This window comes from Triticum dicoccoides, chromosome 7B (genome assembly GCF_002162155.2).
Source record: "Triticum dicoccoides isolate Atlit2015 ecotype Zavitan chromosome 7B, WEW_v2.0, whole genome shotgun sequence".
In the NCBI taxonomy this organism is placed as follows: Eukaryota; Viridiplantae; Streptophyta; class Magnoliopsida; order Poales; family Poaceae; genus Triticum; species Triticum dicoccoides.
Window position 1 is genome coordinate 6,050,020 of NC_041393.1, and position 19,629 is coordinate 6,069,648.

Genomic DNA, 19,629 nt, shown 5'->3' on the forward strand with positions numbered 1-19,629 from the left:
TTTATGTGAGCATCATTGTCATCATCATGCCTAGCTAGGGCGTTAAATGTTAGCGCTTGTTGGGAGGCAACCCAATTTTATTTTTGTTCTTCTCTTTTGCTCCTGTTTAGTAATAAATAATTCATCTAGACTCTGGTTAGACGTGGTTTTATGTTTTAGTTAGTGTTTGTGCCAAGTAGAACCTTTGGGAAGACTTGGGTGAAGTCTATGCGATCTTGCTGTAAAAAACAGAAACTTTTGCACTCACGAGATTAGCTGCCATGTTTTACTGGAGAGTCCTTTTAGGTTGATTCTTTTTGAAGATGATTAATAGACAAATTCCTCAGGTCCACCAATTTATTTCAGAATTTTTGTAGTTCCATAATATTATAATGATACATATTACTACAGACTGTTCTGTTTTTGACAGATTATGTTTTCTATGTGTTGTGTGCTTATTTTGATGAATCGATGAGTAGTATCGGAAGGTATGAACCATAGAGAAGTTGGAATACAGTAGATATTACACCAATATGAATTTAGAATGAGTTCACAACAGTACCTAAGTGGTGGTTTTATATTCTTATACTAACAAAGCTTATGAGATTTTCTGTTAAGTTTTGTGTTGTGAAGTTTTCATGTTTTGGGTAAAGATTCGATGGAATATGGAATAAGGAGTGGTAAGAGCCTAAGCTTGGGGATGCCCAAGGCACCCCAAGGTAATATTCATGGACAACCAAGAGCCTAAGCTTTGGGATGTGATGACCCACAAGTGTAGGGGATCTATCGCAGTCCTTTCGATAAGTAAGAGTGTCGAACCCAACGAGGAGCAGAAGGAAATGATAAGAGGTTTTCAGTAAGGTTTTCTCTGCAAGCACTGAAATTGTAGCTAATAGATAGTTTTGTGATAAGATAAATTGTAACAAGTAACAAGCAATGAAAGTAAATAAAGTGCTGCAAGGTGGCCCAATCCTTTGTGTAGCAAAGGATAAGCCTGGACAATTTCTTATAATGAGAAAGGAGCTCCCGAGGACACATGGGAATTATCGTCAAGCTAGTTTTCATCATGTTCATATGATTCGCGTTCGGTACTTTGATAATTTGATATGTGGGTGGACCGGTGCTTGGGTACTGCCCTTACTTGGACAAGCATCCCACTTATGATTAACCCCTATTGCAAGCATCCCCAACTACAAAAGAAGTATTAAGGTAAACCTAACCACATCGTTAAACATATGGATCCAAATCAGCCTGTAACGAAGCAACACATAGACTAGGGTTTAAGCTTCTGTCACTCTAGCAACCCATCATCTACTTATTACTTCCCAATGCCTTCCTCTAGGCCCAAATAATGGTGAAGTGTCATGTAGTCAATGTTCACATAACACCACTAGAGGAAAAGACAACATACATCTCATCAAAATCACGATGGTGATGATTTCCCCCTCCCGGAGGGAAGTGTCCCCGGCAGAACCGCTCAGCCAGAGCCCTAGATTGGTTCCGCCAAGGTTCCGCCTCGTGGCGGCGGAGTTTCGTCCCGTAAGCTTGACCACGTTTTTTTCCAGGGTAGAAGCCCTCATATAGCAGAAGATGGACATCGGGGAGCCACCAGGGGGCCTAGGAGACAAGGGGCGCGCCCAGTAGGGGTGGGCGCGCCCCCCACCCTCCTGGACAGGGTGTGGGCTCCCTGATGTATGTCTTTCACTCAATAATTCTTATTAATTCCAAAAACATGTTTCGTGGAGTTTCAGGATTTTGGGAGCAGTGCAGAATAGGTTTCCCATGTTTACTCCTTTTCCAGCCAGAATTCCAGCTGCCGGCATTCCCCCTCTTCATGGTAAACCTTGTAAAATAAGAGAGAATAGCCATAAGTATTGAGATATAATGTGTAATAACAGCCCATAATGCAATAAATATTGATATAAAAGCATGATGCAAAATGGACGTATCAGGATGCCCCGGAAGGCATCCCCTCTTTCGTCTTCGTTCATCGGTAACTTTACTTAGAGCTATATTTTTATTCAACACATGATATGTGTTTTGCTTGGAGCGTCATTTTCTTTTTGTTAGTATTTTCTTTCTGTTAATTAGAATAATGTTTTGCATCTATATTTTCAATAAAAATGTCAAGGATGGCCTTTACCATGCTTATTTTGCAAGTATACATGTTGCTGTTTCAAAACAGAAAGTTTACCGTTGTTGCAAAAATTCCCTAGAAAATTCAGAGAATGATATAATATTGATTTTTTTTTTGCATATTGAGCTGTGATAAATCTTCTACAGTGTAGTATTTTTTTCATAATTTGTGGAGTTAGGAAAGTATGATGAATCTTGCATTCTTTACAGACTATACAGTTTTGGCAGATTGATGTTATGTTTGCATATGTTTGCTTGTTTAATGATTCTATTTGAGGATAGGAGTATTAAATATGCAGAGGCATTTAGTATGAAATGTTGAATAATAATTTTAGTGATTTGTTAAAGTAGAGAATGATAAGGTCTTTGCATTGGTTTATACTAACTTACCTCACGAGTTCTTGTTGAGTTTTGTGTGGATGAAGTTTTTGAGATTTAGGAAAACCGTGATATAAGATTAATTAAGGAGACACAAAAGCTCAAGCTTGGGGGTTCCCAAGGCACCCCAAGATAATATTTCAAGAAGTCTCAAGCATCTAAGCTTGGGGATGCCCCGGTAGGCATCCCACCTTTCTTCTTCAACAATTTTCGGTTAGTATCGGTTGAACCTAAGTTTTTCCTTCTTCACATGATGTGTGATATCCTTGAAATGTCATTTTTGTTTTTTTGCTTGCTGTTTGAATAAAATACCAACATCTGAAATAATTAAATGAGAGAGAGTCCTCACATATCTAAATAATTATTCAATTACTCATTGATCTTCACTTATATCTTTTTGGAAGTAGTTTGTCATTTACTCGTGTGCTTCACTTATATATTATGAGTAAATGGTTCATTGATTTGAATATCATAAATCTGAAATTATATATGTTTCATATGCTTATCCCATGGGGAGTAATGACTTCACATATAAGAAGTAGAGGTGGTAAATTTATTGAAGGTTGGCAAACATTGTATTGGTCACTTGAACAATTCATGAAAGAATATTGAAGGAAGAGGGATTTCACATATAAATATACTATCTTGGACATATTTTGTAATTTTGAGCACTCACTAAAATATGACATGCTAAAAAGTTGATGTTGGACAAGGAAGACAACTTAATGGGTTATGTTTTCCTATATCTGAAACGTTATATTGTCTTGGATCATCCAACATGTTGAGCTTTCCTTTGCCTCTCATGCTAGCCAAATTCTTTACACCAAGTAGAAATGCTACTTGTGCTTCCAAACATCCCTTAAAACCAGTTTTGCCATGAGAGTCAACCATACCTACCTAAGGATTGAGTGAGATCCTTCAAGTAAGTTGTCATCGGTGCATGCAATAAAAATCGCTCTCTAAATATGTATGATCTATTAGTGCGAAGAAAATAAGCTTTATACGAACTTGTGATAGGGAAGAAATAAAAGCGACGGACTACATAATAAAGGTCTTTATCACAAGCGGCAATATAAAGTGGCGTTCTTTTGCATTAAGATTTTGTGCATCCAACCATAAAAGTGCATGACAACCTCTGCTTCCCTCTGCGAAGGGCTTATCTTTTACTATTATCTTCTACCCTTATACAAGAGTCATGGTGATCAACACCTTTCCTTTTTACACTTTTTGCTTTAGCAAGCACTTTGTGTTGAGTGATCCGGATATATATATCCAATTGGATGTAGGTGTTCATAAATTATTATTGTTGACATTACCCTTGAGGTAAAAGGGTGGGAGGCGAAACTATAAGCCCCTATCTTTCTCTATGTTCGATTAAAACTTTGGATCCATAAATATCACATGAGTGTTAGAAATTGTGAAAGACTAAATGATAGTTGAGTATGTGGAGTTTTCTAAATCAAAGCTCTGACATAGACCCTTCCTGAAAATAAGATGAATTGCAATTGTTTGATGACTGAGAATGTAGTTTGCTAGTTTTCAAGAAAGTTAATGGTCTATGCTTTAACATGTGAACAACTTGTTACTTGATCATGAAATTTTTTATGAGATGAACTACTATTATGACATATAATTATGCTAGAAAAGGTGACTGAAATTATCATAGATCAAACTTGTGCACCTGCTAGCATTCTCACTTCATAAATTCTTTCTTTTATCATTTACCTACTCGAGGACGAGCAGGAATTAAGCTTGGGGATGCTGATACGTATCCAACGTATCTATAATTTATGAAGTATTCATGCTATTATATTATCTGTTTTGGACGTTTAATGGGCTTTATTATACACTTTTATATTATTTTTGGGACTGACCTATTAACCGGAGACCCAGTCCAAGTTGTTGTTTTTTGCCTATTTCAGTGTTTCGCAGAAAAGGAGTATGAAACGGAATCCAAACGGAATGAAACCTTTGGGAGAGTTATTTTTGGAACGGAAGCAATCCAGGAGACTTGGAGTAGATGTCAGGGAAGCTTCGAGGCGCCCTACCCCCTAGGTGTGCCCCCCACCCTCGTGGGCCCCTCGTGGCTCCCCTGACCGAATTCCTTTGCCTATATATGTCCATATACCCTAAAAACATTTAGGAGCACAATAGATTGGGAGTTCCGCCGCCGCAAGCCTCTATAGCCACCAAAAACCAATCGGGACCCTATTCCGGCACCCTACCGGAGGGGGGTGGGGTCCCTCATCGGTGGCCATCTTCATCATCCCGGTGCTCTCCATGAAGAGGAGGGAGTAGTTCACCCTCGGGGCTGAGGGTATGTACCAGTAGCTATGTGTTTGATCTCTCACTCTCTCTCTCTCTCTCTCTCTCTCTCTCTCTCTCTCGTGTTCTTAATTTGGCACATCTTGATGTATCGCGAGCCTTGCTATTATAGTTGGATCTTATGATGTTTCTCCCCCTCTACTCTCTTGTAATGGATTGAGTTTTCCCTTTGAAGTTATCTTATCGGATTGAGTATTTAAGGATTTGAGAACACTTGATGTATGTCTTGCATGTTCTTATCTGTGGTGACAATGGGATATTCATGTGATCTACTTGATGTACATTTTGGTGATCAACTTGCGGGTTCAGTGACCTTGTGAACTTATGCATAGGGGTTGGCACACGTTTTCGTCTTGACTCTTTGGTAGAAAATTTGGGGCATTCTTTGAAGTACTTTGTGTTGGTTGAATAGATGAATCTGAGATTGTGTGATGCATATCGTATAATCATGCCCACGTATACTTGAGGTGACATTGGAGTATCTAGTTGACATTAGGGTTTTGGTTGATTTGTGTCTTAAGGTGTTATTCTAGTACAAACTCTATGATATATCGAACGGAAAGAATAGATTCGTGTTATTTTACTACGGACTCTTGAATAGATCGATCAGAAAGGATAACTTTTAGGTGGTTTCGTACCCTACAATAATCTCTTCGTTTGTTCTACGCTATTAGTGACTTTGGAGTGACTCTTCGTTGCATGTTGAGGGATAGTTATATGATCCAGTTATGTTATTATTGTTGAGAGAACTTGCACTAGTCAAAGTATGAACCTTAGGCCCTGTTTCCTTGCATTGCAATACCATTTACGCTCACTTTTATCATTAGTTACCTTGCTTTTTTTTATATTTTCGGATTACAAAAACCTATATCTACCATCCATATTGCACTTGTATTACCATCTCTTCGTCGAACTAGTGCACCTACACAATTTGCCATTGTATTGGGTGTGTTGGGGACACAAGAGACTCTTTGTTATTTGGTTGCAGGGTTGTTTGAGAGAGACCATCTTCGTCCTACGCCTCCCACGGATTGATAAACCTTAGGTCATCCACTTGAGGGAAATTTTCTACAGTCCTACAAAGCTCTGCTCTTGGAGGCCCAACAACGTCTACAAGAAGAAGGTTGCATAGTAGACATCACTAGCATATGCAGATATGGCCTCAAAACACTCGAGACCGAAAGGTCGAGCGTGAATCATATAGTAGAAATGATCAACATAGTGATGTTCACCATTGAAAACTACTCATCTCACGTGCTGATCGGACATGGTTTAGTTGATTTGGATCACGTGATCATTTAGATGACTAGAGGGATGTCTATCTAAGTGGGAGTTCTTAATTATTAATTGAACTTGAATTTATCATGAACTTAGTCCTGATAGTATTTTGCAAATTATGTTGTAGATCAATAGCTCGCGTTATAGCTTCCCTATGTTTTTATATGTTCCTAGAGAAAACTAAGTTGAAATATGATAGTAGGAATGATGTGGACTGGGTCCGTGATCTAAGGTGCATGCTCATTGCTGCATAGAAGAATAATGTCCTTGATGCACCGCTAGGTGACAGACCTATTGCAGGAGCAGATGCAGACGTTATGAACGTTTGGCTAGCTCAATATGATGACTACTTGATAGTTTAGTGCACCATGCTTTACCTCTTAGAACCTGGACTTCAAAAACGTTTTTGAAACGTCACAGAGCATATGAGATGTTCCAAGAGCTGAAATTTGTATTTCAGACTCATGCCCGTGTCAAGAGGTATGAGACCTCTGACAAGTACTTTGCTTAAAAGATGGAGGAGAATTGCTCAACTAGTGAGCATGTGCTCAGAATGTCTAGGTAGTAGAATCACTTGAATCAAGTGGGAGTTAATCTTCTAGATAAGATAGTGATTGACAGAGTTCTCTAGTCACCATCACCAAGTTACTAGAACTTCATGAAGAACTATAGTATGCGAGGGATGACGAAAATGATTCCTGAGCTCTTCGTGATGCTGAACTTGAGAAAGGTAGAAATCAAGAAAGAGCATCAAGTGTTGATGATTAAACAAGACCACTAGTTTCAAGATAATGGCAAAGGGAAAGAAAGGGAACTTCAAGAAGAATGGCAAGCAAGTTGTCACTCCCATGAAGAAGCCCAAAGCTGGACCTAAGCCTGAAACTGACTGCTTCTACTGCAAAGGAAATGGTCACTTGAAGTGGAACTGCCCCAAATATTTGGCGGATAAGAAGGATGGCAAAGTGAACAAAGGTATATTTGATATACATATTATTGGTGTGTACCTTACTAGTGCTTCTAGTAATCCCTGGGTGTTTGATACTTGTTTGGTTGCTAAGATTAGTAACTCGAAACAGGAGTGGCAGAATAAATAGAGACTAGTTGAGGATGAAGTGACGATGTGTGTTGGAAGTGGTTCCAAGATTGATATGATCATCATCGAGCACTCCCTATACTTTCGGGATTAGTGTTGAACCTAAATAATTGTTATTTGGTGTTTGCGTTGAGCATGAATATGATTAGATCATGTTAATTGCAATACAGTTATTCATTTAAGACAGAGAATAATTGTTATTCTGTTTACATGAATAAAACCTTCTAAGGTCATACAACGAATGTTGATGGTTTATTAAATCTCGATCGTGGTAATACACATATTCATAATATTGATGCCAAAGGATGCAAACTTGATAATGAAAGTGCAACTTATTTGTGGCACTGCCATTTGGGTCATATCGGTGTAAAGAGCATAAAGAAACTCCATAAAGATGGACTTTTGGAATCACTTGATTATGAATCATTTGATGCTTGCAAACCGTGCCTTATGGGCAAGATGACTAAAACTCCGTTCTCCGGAACAATGGAATGAGCTAGTGATTATTGGAAATAATACATACCGATGTATGCACTCCAATGAGTGTTGATGCTCGTGGCGGGTATCATATTTTTCTGACCTTCACAGATGATTTGAGCAGATATGGGTATATTTACTTAATGAAACACAAGTCTGAATATTTTGGAAAGTTCAAAGAATTTCAGTGTGAAGTGGAGAATCATCGTAACAAGAAAATAAAGTTTCTACGATCTGATCATGGAGGAGAATATTTGAGTTACGAGTTTGGCCTTCATTTAAAACAACATGGAATAGTTTCACAGCTCATGCCACCTGGAACACCACAGCGTAATGGTGTGTCCGAACATCGTAACCGCACTTTATTGGATATGGTGCGATCCATGATGTCTCTTACCGATTTACCACTATCGTTTTGGGGTTATGCATTAGAGACATCTGCATTCACTTTAAACAGGACACCGTCAAAATCCATTGAGACGACGACTTATGAACTATGGTTTGGCAAGAAACCAAAGTTGTCGTTTCTTAAAGTTTGGGGCTTCGATGCTTATGTGAAAAAGCTTCAACCTGATAAGCTCGAACACAATCAGAGAAGTGCGTCTTCATAGGATACCCAAAGGAAACTGTGGGTTACACCTTCTATCACAGATCCGAAGGCAAGATATTCGTTGCTGAGAAAGGATCCTTTTTAGAGAAGGAGTTTCTCTCGGAAGAAGTGAGTGGGAGGAAAGTAGAACTTGACGAGGTAATTGTACCTTCTCCCGAATTGGAAAGTAGTTCATCATAGAAATCAGTTCCAGTGATTCCTACACCAACTAGTGAGGAAGCTAATGATGATAATCATGAAACTTTAGATCAAGTTATTACCGAACCTCGTAGGTCTTCCAGAGTACAATCCACACCAGAGTGGTACGGTAATCCTATTCTGGAAGTCAAGACCATCATGAACCTACGAACTATGAGGAAGCAATGATGAGCCCAGATTCCGCGAAATGGCTTGAGGCCCTGAAATTTGAGATGGGATCCATGTATGAGAAGAAAGTGTGGACTTTGGTGGACTTGCTTGATGATCAGCAAGCCATAGAAAATAAATCCGTCCGAGTGTTCAAGAGGAAGACGGACACTAATAGTAGTGTTACTATCTACAAAGCTCGACTTGTCACAAAAGGTTTTCAACAAGTTCAAGGTGTTTACTACAATGAGATTTTTTCAACTGTAGCAATGCCTAAATCCGTCGAATCATGTTAGCAGTTGCCATATTTTATGAAATCAGGAAGATGGATGTCAAAACTGCATTCCTGAATGGATTTCTGGAAGAAGAGTTGTATATGATGCAACCAGAAGGTTTTGTTGATCCAACGGGTGCTAACAAAGTGTGCAAGCTCTAGCGATCCATTTATGGATTGGTGCAAGCCTCTTGGAGTTGGAATAAACGCTTTTGATAGTGTGATCAAAAAATATGCTTTTATATAGACTTGCGGTGAAGCCTGTATTTACAAGAAAGTGAGTGGGTGCTCTGTAGCATTTCTAATATTATATGTGGATGACATATTGTTGATTGGAAATAATATAGAATTTATTGATAGCATAAAGGGATACTTGAATAAGAGTTTTTCAATGAAAGACACCGGTGAAAGCTGCTTACATATTGGCATCAAGATCTATAGAGAAACATCAAGACGCTTGATAAGATCCTTCAATGAGTAAATACCTTGACAAGTTTTTGAAAGAGTTCAAAATGGATCAGTCAAAGAAGGAGTTCTTGTCTGTATTACAAGGTTCTATAAAGCCCGACCATGGCAGAAGATAGAAAGAGAATGAAAGTCATTCCCTATGCCACATTCATAGGTTCTATAAAGTATGTTGTGTTGTGTACCTGACCTATTGTGTACCTTGCCATGAGTTTGGAAAGGGGGTACAATAGTGATCTAAGAGTAGATCACTGGACATCGGTCAAAATTATCCTTAGTGAGGACTAAGGAAATATTTCTCGGTGATGGGGGTGATAAAGAGTTCATCGTAAAGAGTTACATCAATACAAGCTTTTACACCGATCCAGATGACTCTAAGTCTCAATCTGGATACATATTGAAAGTGGGAGCAATTAGCTACAATAGCTCTATGTAGAGCATTGTAGACATAGAATTGTCGGTGTTCTAGAGTAGGGGTGCCCTAGTATCCCGAACTTGTGCACGGGCAGTCGCAGCACCCCGTGGCAAGGCTTGCCGGGTGACCGCCAAGATCCTCCGTGGCTCCTTAGGAGACAAGGCCCCGGCAAGAGGAGCTTGCCGGGAAGCCATTCAACAACAAAGTATTCAAGCCAAGGAGACAAGGCCCCGGCAAGAGGAGCTTGCCGGGAAGGCCAATCAAGGCATCTCAAGGAACTTGCCGCGATGCTCCACGCGTCCCGGCAAGGCCCGGTGAGCGACAAGCTTCCGGACGCGACAAGACAACGACAGCGGCAAGACGCTTGCCGCGACAAGCTACCACTCTGTACCCGCGCTCCAGCACATCCACCAACGTGTCGCCCTGGGGCCTTTCCAGGCGCGCGTGGCGAGAGGCTGTGCAGCCAGCGGTGCGCGGTGGCAAGCAGCGCTGACAAGATTGCCATCGTGGCAAGCGGTGGCGTCCCTGACGGTCCCTGTTTGCACCGTTTGGGTGATGCAGACGGGCATTTAATGCCTTTGTCCCCTGCCGTCAGGGTTAGGTATGATACACTGTATAGGTAGTTGTACCTACCGCTTGTCCTTTTCTATTTTTACCCTTGTCTATGTTGCCACCTGTCGGTGACCCCTTGAGCATATAAAAGGAGTCCCATGCACAACGTAGAAGGGGTTCGGGTGGTTCGAAGGCAGAAAACACTCACGCTCGGTCTCGTTAGCAGCTAGAGGGTACTGTAGCTCTCAGCGCTCCCGAGCAAGAACACAATACATTCAGACAAGCAGCAGTAGGAGTATTATCTCTCCGGAGAGCTCCGAAGCTGGGTAAACTGCTCGTGTGCTTCGCCTCGATCCGCTCTTCGTGCGATCTCTGCCCCCCGCCGAACCGAAAGGGGCTCGGTCCGCCGGTCCCATAGGTGTTCGTGGATCAGTTTCCCCGACATCTTTGGCGCGCCAGGTAGGGGGCGTCGAGATTGTGTGAACCTGATCCGGCGCTCACACGAGCTAGATCTTCATCATCTTCATCGACATGCCATCGAAGAAGAAGGCCTCGGAGGCAGCTGTTCCGTCCACGTCGATCCCACCACCACCTGAGCAGACGGGTGGTGGGGTAGACGCTGGCGGAAGAACGGGCATCGACGAGGGAGCTCACAGTGCTGCCAGGTCCAAGGACAAGGCTGCACAGACCTCGGCGTCCGTACATACACCGCGCCCATCTCAGGAGGCGCAGGACCAACAGCGTCATGGTATTCGCAGTACTATACGCTCGTTGAGCCAAGATCGAGCTGGTGGATCTCGCGGTGCTCAAGACCAGCATGCACGCCAACATGCTAGGACGAGCGAGGCACGGTCGCCTGGAGGGGATACTGCTCCTTCTAACATAGTTAGAAGCCCGAGCATATCCCGCTCCTCGCACCGTTCGCCACTGCCGCCCACCACTGCAGCAGAAGCTTTGGCGCGAGCTCAACTGCTCCTAGATTACCCTCCAACAACAGACAAGATCGACGAGTGGAGGGCCACCATTCAGAATCTCATCGGCTTCGCCAACGGCGACACTCCGCGGTAGCCGAGTACATCGCTGCCGCGGCAGGACTGCCAGGCGCGGGCCGATGGCGACAAAAATGGTGAGGGTGCAACCACCATGCACTCTCCACCCCGAAGGCCAAGATCGCCGACTCGCCAGATCAACCTCGACAGCGACTCCACCGCGTCATCAGATCCACGAGCTCGTCGCGATCAACGCCAAGTTCTTCACGAACGACAGCAAGAAGACGCTCGTACTCGCATCGAGCGCCAAAGAGAAGCGCGGCGTCAATCAGACCAGCGCGCTGGGCCCTCTGTCGACATGCATGCGCTAGGGGAACCAGGCGACTTGCCTTACGCGGTAGGTTGCCCTGCGTTCACTCGTGAGCTGCGGCAAGTCCAGTGGCCCAGCACGAAAAATTTCAAGCCAGATGTACCAGAGAAGCACGACGGCAAGTCGCATCCGTCGGAGTTCCTCAGCATCTACACCATCACGGTGCAAGCTGCCGGGGGGCGAGACGACAAGATCCTTGCCAACTACTTTCCGCTGGTGCTCAAGCCCAATGTCAGATCCTGGCTCATGCACTTGCCGGACAACTCCATATCTTCCTGGGCAGACCTATGCCATCAGTTTGTCGGCGCCTTTACAGGCGGCCACAAGCCTCATGGCCAAGAGAGCGACCTTCATCTGCTCGCCCAGAAGGAAGGAGAGCCCCTGCGCAAGTATATTCAGAGATTCAGCCGTGTACAGCACAACATCCCAGATGTTCACCCTGCCGCGGTAATCAGCGTGTTTCATCAGAACGTGCGAAACCGCAGGATGCGGGAGGAGATGGTGATGTGCAAGATCAGAGACGTCAGTGAGCTATATGCCCTGGCCGACAAGTGTGCACGTGCTGAGGAAGGGAGGAGACTCCCCGGAGAGAATACAGAAGCAGGAGGATCTGATAGTGAGGATGCTGCCCCAGCAAAGAAAGGCCGGCGGCGGAACAACAGGAAGAAGAAAGGCAAAGATGTACTAGTTGTTGAGCAGTCCGACAACGGAGGTGGCGCCAAGAAAGCCAAAGCTGGTAGCTCCGGCAAGGAGGTTACCGCAGGCCCCAACTACCAGGCTGTGGCGGTCGCTGACAAGCAGGACGGCACCAACAAGCAGTACTGCAAGATCCACCACACCAAGGGCCATGACCTCCAGAGCTGCAAGAAGGTCGAGCAGCTTGTCGAGCAGCAAAAGGCTGAGTACGAGCGACGCGACAAGGAGAAGGCCCAGGAAGGTGCTGGAGGAGCCGGCAAGAAACGTCCCGGCCGAGGAGGACGCCGCGGCAAGGCCAAGGAGCGGCAAGGAGACAGACCTCCCCGCGGCCGCGACAAGGATGAAGATGACGACGACGATGAAGATATGGATGATGACGAGACCGATGAGCAGGAGTTCCAGAAAGCCACAGAGGTCCTGTGCGTTGACGGTGGTGCTTCTCTGCATACTTCACACCGCCAGCTCAAGCAGTGGGTGCGGGAAGTCAATGCGGGAGAACCACCCATCGAGTCACGCAAGCCTCTGAAATGGTCCAGCACGCCTATCATCTTTGATATTGAGGACCACCCTGATCACGTAACTGCGGTCGGGTGCTTGCCGATGTTGGTTTCACCAACTATCCGCAACCTCAAGGTCACTAAGATGCTAGTTGACGGCGGGGGCGGCTTGAACCTGATCTCCTCCGCGGTACTCCAGAAACTCCAGATCCCTGACAGCGAGCTCGAAGAGACCGGCACATTCCAAGGAATCAATCTGGGAAGGAGCAAGCCGAAGGGAAAGATCACGTTGCCGGTAACATTTGGCAGTGAGTTGAACTTCAGGACTGAGAGGGTCACTTTTGACGTTGCTGACTTCCCATTGCCTTACAATGGGATACTCGGCCGTCCAGCACTCGCCAAATTCATGGCGGCCTCTCACTATGCATACAACATGCTGAAGATGCCAGGCCCGATAAGTGTCATCTCTGTCCCTGGCGACAAGAAAGATGCTCTTATCTGCGCCGACAAGATCTATCGGGAAGCAGCAGCCGCAGCAGATCGCAAGTCACTCGCCGTTGAAGCTCCCGGGGGGAAGAAGAAGACCAAGTCCGGCAAGAGTTCTGATGCCCACTCCGGCAAGCGTACCTCTTCGGAGTGCTGCGCTACCGTCGAGGACGCACCATTGAGCTCCACCGGCAAGTGTAAGAAGACAATGGTAGCTCCACCAGAGACCAAGAGGGTGTCCGCCAAGGAGGACGACACTGGTGGTACCTTCACCATCAGTGCCACTCTCGACCCTAAATAGGAAAGCGCGCTCGTTGCTTTCCTGCGGGCGAATGTCGACGTGTTTGCGTGGAAACCGTCTGATATCCCTGGTGTTCCCAGGAAAGTAATCGAGCACCATCTTGCCGTCTGTCCTCATGCGCGGCCCGTCAAGCAGAAAGTCAGGAAACAAGGAGTGGAGCGCCAAGAATTCATCGCAGAAGAAATCAAGAAATTGGAAGCAGCAGGCCTTGTCTGAGGATTGCTCCATCCTACGTGGTTGGCCAATCCTGTAGTCGTGCGCAAGGCGAACGGCAAATGGAGGCTTTGTATCGACTTTACCGACGTCAATAAAGCTTGTCCCAAAGACCCATTTCCCTTGCCGCGCATTTACCAGATTGTTGACTCCACAGCCGGATGTGACTTGCTTTCATTTCTTGATGCATACTCAGGATATCATCAGATCTTCATGGCAGAGGAGGATGAGGAGAAAACCGCGTTCATCACCCCATGTGGCACATACTGTTTCGTACGGATGCCTTTCGGTTTAAAGAATGCTGGTTCAACATTTGCGAGGGTAGTCCATGCCGCTTTTGAGCCACAAATACACAGAAATGTGGAAGCCTACATGGATGACATAGTGGCCAAGAGCAAGGACAAGGCTACTCTGATTCAAGATTTAGATGAAACCTTTGCAAATCTGCGCAAGATCAACCTCAAGCTTAACCCCGAGAAGTGCGTGTTTGGAGTCCCCTCCGGCAAGCTTCTCGGGTTCTTCGTGTCACAGCGGGGAATCGAAGCCAATCCCGACAAGATCAAGGCCATTGAGCAGATTGAAGCACCAAAGCGCGTCAAGGATGTACGAAGACTTGCCGGTTGCGTGGCTGCTCTCCGCAGGTTTATTTCTAGGTCTGCTGAGCGCGCCCTGCCATTTTTCAAAATATTGAAAAAGGCAGGTCCAATGAAATGGACTTCGGAAGCGGAGGCTGCGCTGCAGGACTTGAAGAGATACCTGTCCTCCACTCCAATACTTGTCGCACCTAAGCCACAAGAGAAGTTGCTGCTATATATAGCGGCAACCAATCAAGTGGTTAGTGCTGCGTTAGTAGCGGAGAGGGAGGCGGATGATGAGCCAGCAACCACGGCAGATGCATCCAGCGACAAGCAGGCGACTTCACCGACAAGCTCTGGTCTCGTCAAAGATGGATCTGCGCAGGCGTATGAGGAGGTGCAGAAGAAAATGGTGCAGCGCCCAGTTTACTTTGTCAGTTCCCTTCTGCAGGGGGCTAGGTCAAGGTACTCTGGTGTGCAGAAATTGCTTTTCGGCCTTCTCATGGCCTCGAGAAAGCTGCGCCATTACTTCCAAGCACATGAGATCACAGTTGTCACTCGTTTTCCGCTGAAGAGGATACTGCAGAATCCAGAAGCAACAGGCAGGATTGTCGAGTGGGCACTGGAACTGTCAAGCTTTGGCCTCAAGTTTGAGAGCACTTCAACTATCCAAAGCAGAGCATTGGCAGAGTTCATAGCAGAGTGGACGCCAACACAAGATGAAGAAATTCCAGAAACGAGCATCCCCGTCAAGGAAGCAAGCAAAGAGTGGCTGATGTACTTTGATGGTGCCTTCTCGCTGCAAGGCGCCGGCGTGGGCGTGCTACTTGTTGCACCCACCGGAGAGCACCTCAAGTATGTAGTCCAAATGCACTTTCCCAAGGAACAAGCAACAAACAATACCGCAGAGTATGAAGGTTTGCTTGCCGGTCTCAGGATCGCAGTAGACCTTGGGATCAAGAAGCTCATTGTCAGGGGTGACTCACAGCTTGTCGTCCGCCAAGTGAACAAGAATTATCAGAGTCCGTTGATGGAAGCTTACGTTGATGAAGTGAGAAAGCTAGAAGAGCACTTTGACGGCCTACAGATGGAACATGTTCCAAGAGCTCAGAACGATATTGCCGACGGCCTGTAAAAGTGCGCCGCACTTAAGTTACCTGTGGAACCAGGGATCTTTGTGCTCAAGCTGACTCAACCGCCTGTAATGCCATCAACTGGACAGAGCAAGAAGAGGAAGCTGATTTCTGGTGACTATTTTCCGGCAGAGCTCCCCAAAGCCGCCGCCAAGAAGGTCCCCAAGATCAACACCAAGGCTGCTGAGGAGCAGTCTACTCCAGCAAGCCCTAGGGTTTGTTCCGTCGAAGCATACGCTCCCGACAAGTTTTGCTCCGGCAAGCTTGTCGGGGAACATCAAGCTCCGGCTGAGCCGCAGGTTCTCGCCGTAGAAGCGGATGTTCCCGCAGCAGCAAATGAGCCTTTAGTCCTTGTTGTCGAGCCGCAAGCTCCAGCATGGGCACAGCAGATTGTCCGTTTCCTTCAGACAGGAGAACTTCCCGAAGAGCAAGAAGAAGCGGAAAAAGTAGCCCGACAGTCAAGTATGTACCAGTTTGTTGACAACACACCGTTCAGAAGAAGACTCAACAGTGTGAAATTGAAGTGTATTCACCGGGAAGACGGACAAAAGCTGTTGGCAGAGATACATGGAGGCATATGTGGTCACCACATTGGCACAAGAGCACTTGCCGACAAAGTGTTTCGGCAAGGTTTCTTTTGGCCGACAGCCCTCCAGGATGCAACTGCACAAGTAACCAAGTGTGAAGCGTGCCAGTTCCATTCCAAACAGATACACCAGCCAGCTCAAGCTCTCCAGACGATCCCTTTATCCTGGCCATTTTCGGTCTGGGGGCTCGACATCCTCGGCCCCTTTCCCCGAGCTGTCGGGGGCTTTGAGTACTTGTACGTTGCAATCGACAAGTTCACAAAGTGGTCGGAAGTGGAACTAGTGAGGAAGGTGACAGCACAGTCAGCAGTCAAGTTCTTCAGGTCGATTGTTTGCCGTTTCGGGATCCCTAACAGGATCATCACCGACAACGGCACGCAATTCACGAGCCGCACCTTCATGCAGTATGTCCAAGATCTTGGCGCCAAGGTCTGCTTCGCTTCTGTTGCTCATCCGAGAAGCAATGGTCAAGCGGAGAGGGCGAATGCTGAAGTGCTGCGCGGGCTCAAGACCAGGACTTTCGACAGGCTGCACAAGTGCGGAAAGAACTGGATTGAGGAGCTGCCGGTGGTTCTTTGGTCGATCAGGACGACGCCAAATCGAGCCACTGGCCAGACACCTTTCGCTCTAGTCTATGGAGCAGAGGCAGTTCTCCCCACGGAACTCATATACGGGTCACCTCGAGTGCTCGCTTATGATGAGCTTGAGCAAGAGCAGCTGTGACAAGATGACGCGCTGCTCCTTGAGGGGACCGTCTTCAGGCTGCTGTACGAGCTGCTCGATACCAGCAAGCTTTGCGCCGCTACCATAGCCGCAAAGTTAATGCCAGAAGTTTCGAGGAAGGCGACCTTGTTCTTCGGCGCGTTCAGTCCACCAAGAATTCCAACAAGTTGACGCCGAAGTGGGAAGGCCCTTACTGGGTGAGACGAGTCACTAGGCCTGGCGCTGTCCGCCTTGAGATCGAAGATGGCATTCCGGTGAGCAACTCCTGGAACATTGAGCATCTTCGTAAGTTTTACCCGTAGGGCGCGGTTGCCAGAACCTGTTCCGGCAACCACCTTTTGTACGAGTCTTGCCGATGTTGCATGTAATCCTTCGTACAAAGCCGGGCGCAGACCCCGTGCATAAATAAAGCTCATGTGCTCCGCACATCCTGTCAATTTCATGCTTTCTATTTTTTGCATGTGTTATCTGACACTTTGTGCAGCACCTACTTCCGGTAAGCAATAACGAGCCGTAAGGCTCCATATCTTTATTTTCTCTTCTTTCTCTTTCTCAAAGAAAGGAAGGTTCCTTCGCACACGAGTTTGCCGGGGGGAAAGGAGAAGATAATGGTGTGGACCTGGCGTCGTTCAAGAAAGTTCCACCTTACTGGGAAGCAAACGACAGAAAAGCTAAGTTGCCAAAGTTTGAGCAATCAGTTTTAAAACAACGACCGTGCTTTGTATGGAAAACCTGTGCGCGGAGGAACCAACTCATAGCTAGCTACGCCCTTACTTTGTTTCGAGTCCACTCAACAACTTAAGTGAGTTGCGACATGGTTTCTTGTCGGTAGCAGCACCGCCAGCAGGCTACTGACGTCCTGCACTCAACGTTCGCGGCTAAGGTGCCTGCACCGACAAGTTCCCTAAAAGCGTAGGGCAAAAACATACAAAGGAAGGAATCAAGTAGAGGGAATAACACAACAATCGCTACCCAAAATAGAGTTATATGACAAGATAGCTTGTCGCAGCTCTAACAGATTGTTTTCATAACATGACCAGCAGCGACAAGAAAAAAGAAAACGGGCGGCCTAATCTACGCGATCGCCCTCAACCCTCTTGATCCCGCTCACCTTGTCCAAAATGGGTGGGACAAGGGCCTTGAGCGCTTCCAGGTCAGCATCCGGCGGCAAGGACCTGAGGACGTTGATGAGGTTGAGGCCTGGGTTGCGGAAGGCCACCTTCACCAACACCTTTTGAAGAGCTCCCGCGCAGATCTTGCACGGCTCGTCGGCCAGCTGCTTTGGGATCCTCTCCCGGAGTCGCTGGAGAGCCGTCGCCACGCCTTTGAAGAACAAGCTGAGCTTGGCGCTGGGTTGGAGGTGCTCATCGGAGGGATACCCGAAATCTTCGATCCCTAGCTGCGCCAACTCCCTGTCGATAGTTGCGGCAACATCCACAAGCCCCTCCGTCCAGTGCTCCACATTCTCCCTAAAGGTGTTCTGGGCGGCAGCAGCACTCGCCAGCAGCGCCTCGTTGGCCTTGATCTCCTTCTTCAAGGCCGCCTCCTGCTTCCTGGCACCGTCCAACGTCTGGGTCAGGGTCGCCAGCTTCAGCTCGAGATCTGCATTGGAGTCCTTGGCGGCGCTGAGCTCCTTGCCCCTCTCGGCGAGATGACCCTGCAGCTCGCCAAAGTTGTAGGCGTCCTTCTCGCGCTCACGCTTGAGCGCAGCAAGCTCCTCGCCGCTCGCCTTGAGATCGGCCTCCAGCTGCGCCACCTTCATCTCCAGCTCCTTCTTGGCGGCCTCGGCAGCTGCGGCAGCATCCTATGCTTCCTTGAGAGCCCCGCCAATTGATTGCTCGCGCGCGACAAGTTCCTCCTCGTGGCTGTCAAGGTTAACCTTCCGCTGCGCCAGCTCGCCTTCCTGCGCAAACAGTGTCTCGGCAACAAGCCGCTATTGCTCTTCAGCTTCAGCCTTCTCGAGGAGGAAGGCTTTCCGCTCCTCGGCGAGTTGCTCCCGCTCCTCTGCCAGGGACCGGAGAGCTTCCTGGCGAAGACCCCAGAGCTCCTCCACACGCTTCTCGATGTCCACTCCCGCCTTCGCGAAGCGCTTCTCAGGATTCCAGCTTGGCCTGTCGGGCGCGGTAGAGCGACAACAGCTTCCGCAGCAGCCGCTCCTCCTCAGGCTCGTCGCTGCTGCTGCTCGGCGCGTCGACCAGCGTCAGCCCAGCGGAGGCGAGCACCTCTCCATCGAAGATCTCTCCTTCGACCGGCACCCTGGAGCTCGACGCCCAGGGGAGCTTGATGAAGACGCCATCGCCGGCCTTCAAGTAGGCACCGGGCTGGGGCTCTTCGGAGCCTGACGCTGCGGCAGCGGCGGAGGGATCGGCGGTCGGCGTAGCGCCTGACCCTCCTGCGGCCTCAGGGCCGTCAGTGCGATCGCTCGATCCCTCGCCAGCTTCTGCGGCGGCAGCTTTGGCGGCCTCTTCGCCGGCGGGATCATCAGCGCCGGCTTCTTCTCCAGTGGCAGCGACGTCGTCGGTATCGCCGCGCGCGTTCTCCTCGCCGGCGACCTCGGTTTCCATCGGCTCCGTGGCGGATGGATCTGAAGACCGGAGGAGGGAGAAAAGTCAAGCGAATATTCAAAAAGAAAATCAGCAGAAGAAGAACTCAAAAGCAGTTTTCAAGCAAGAGGGTTACCTGCGCTAGGATCTACAGTCGTAGTCTCCACCACCGGAGTTTCGCTGGTGCTG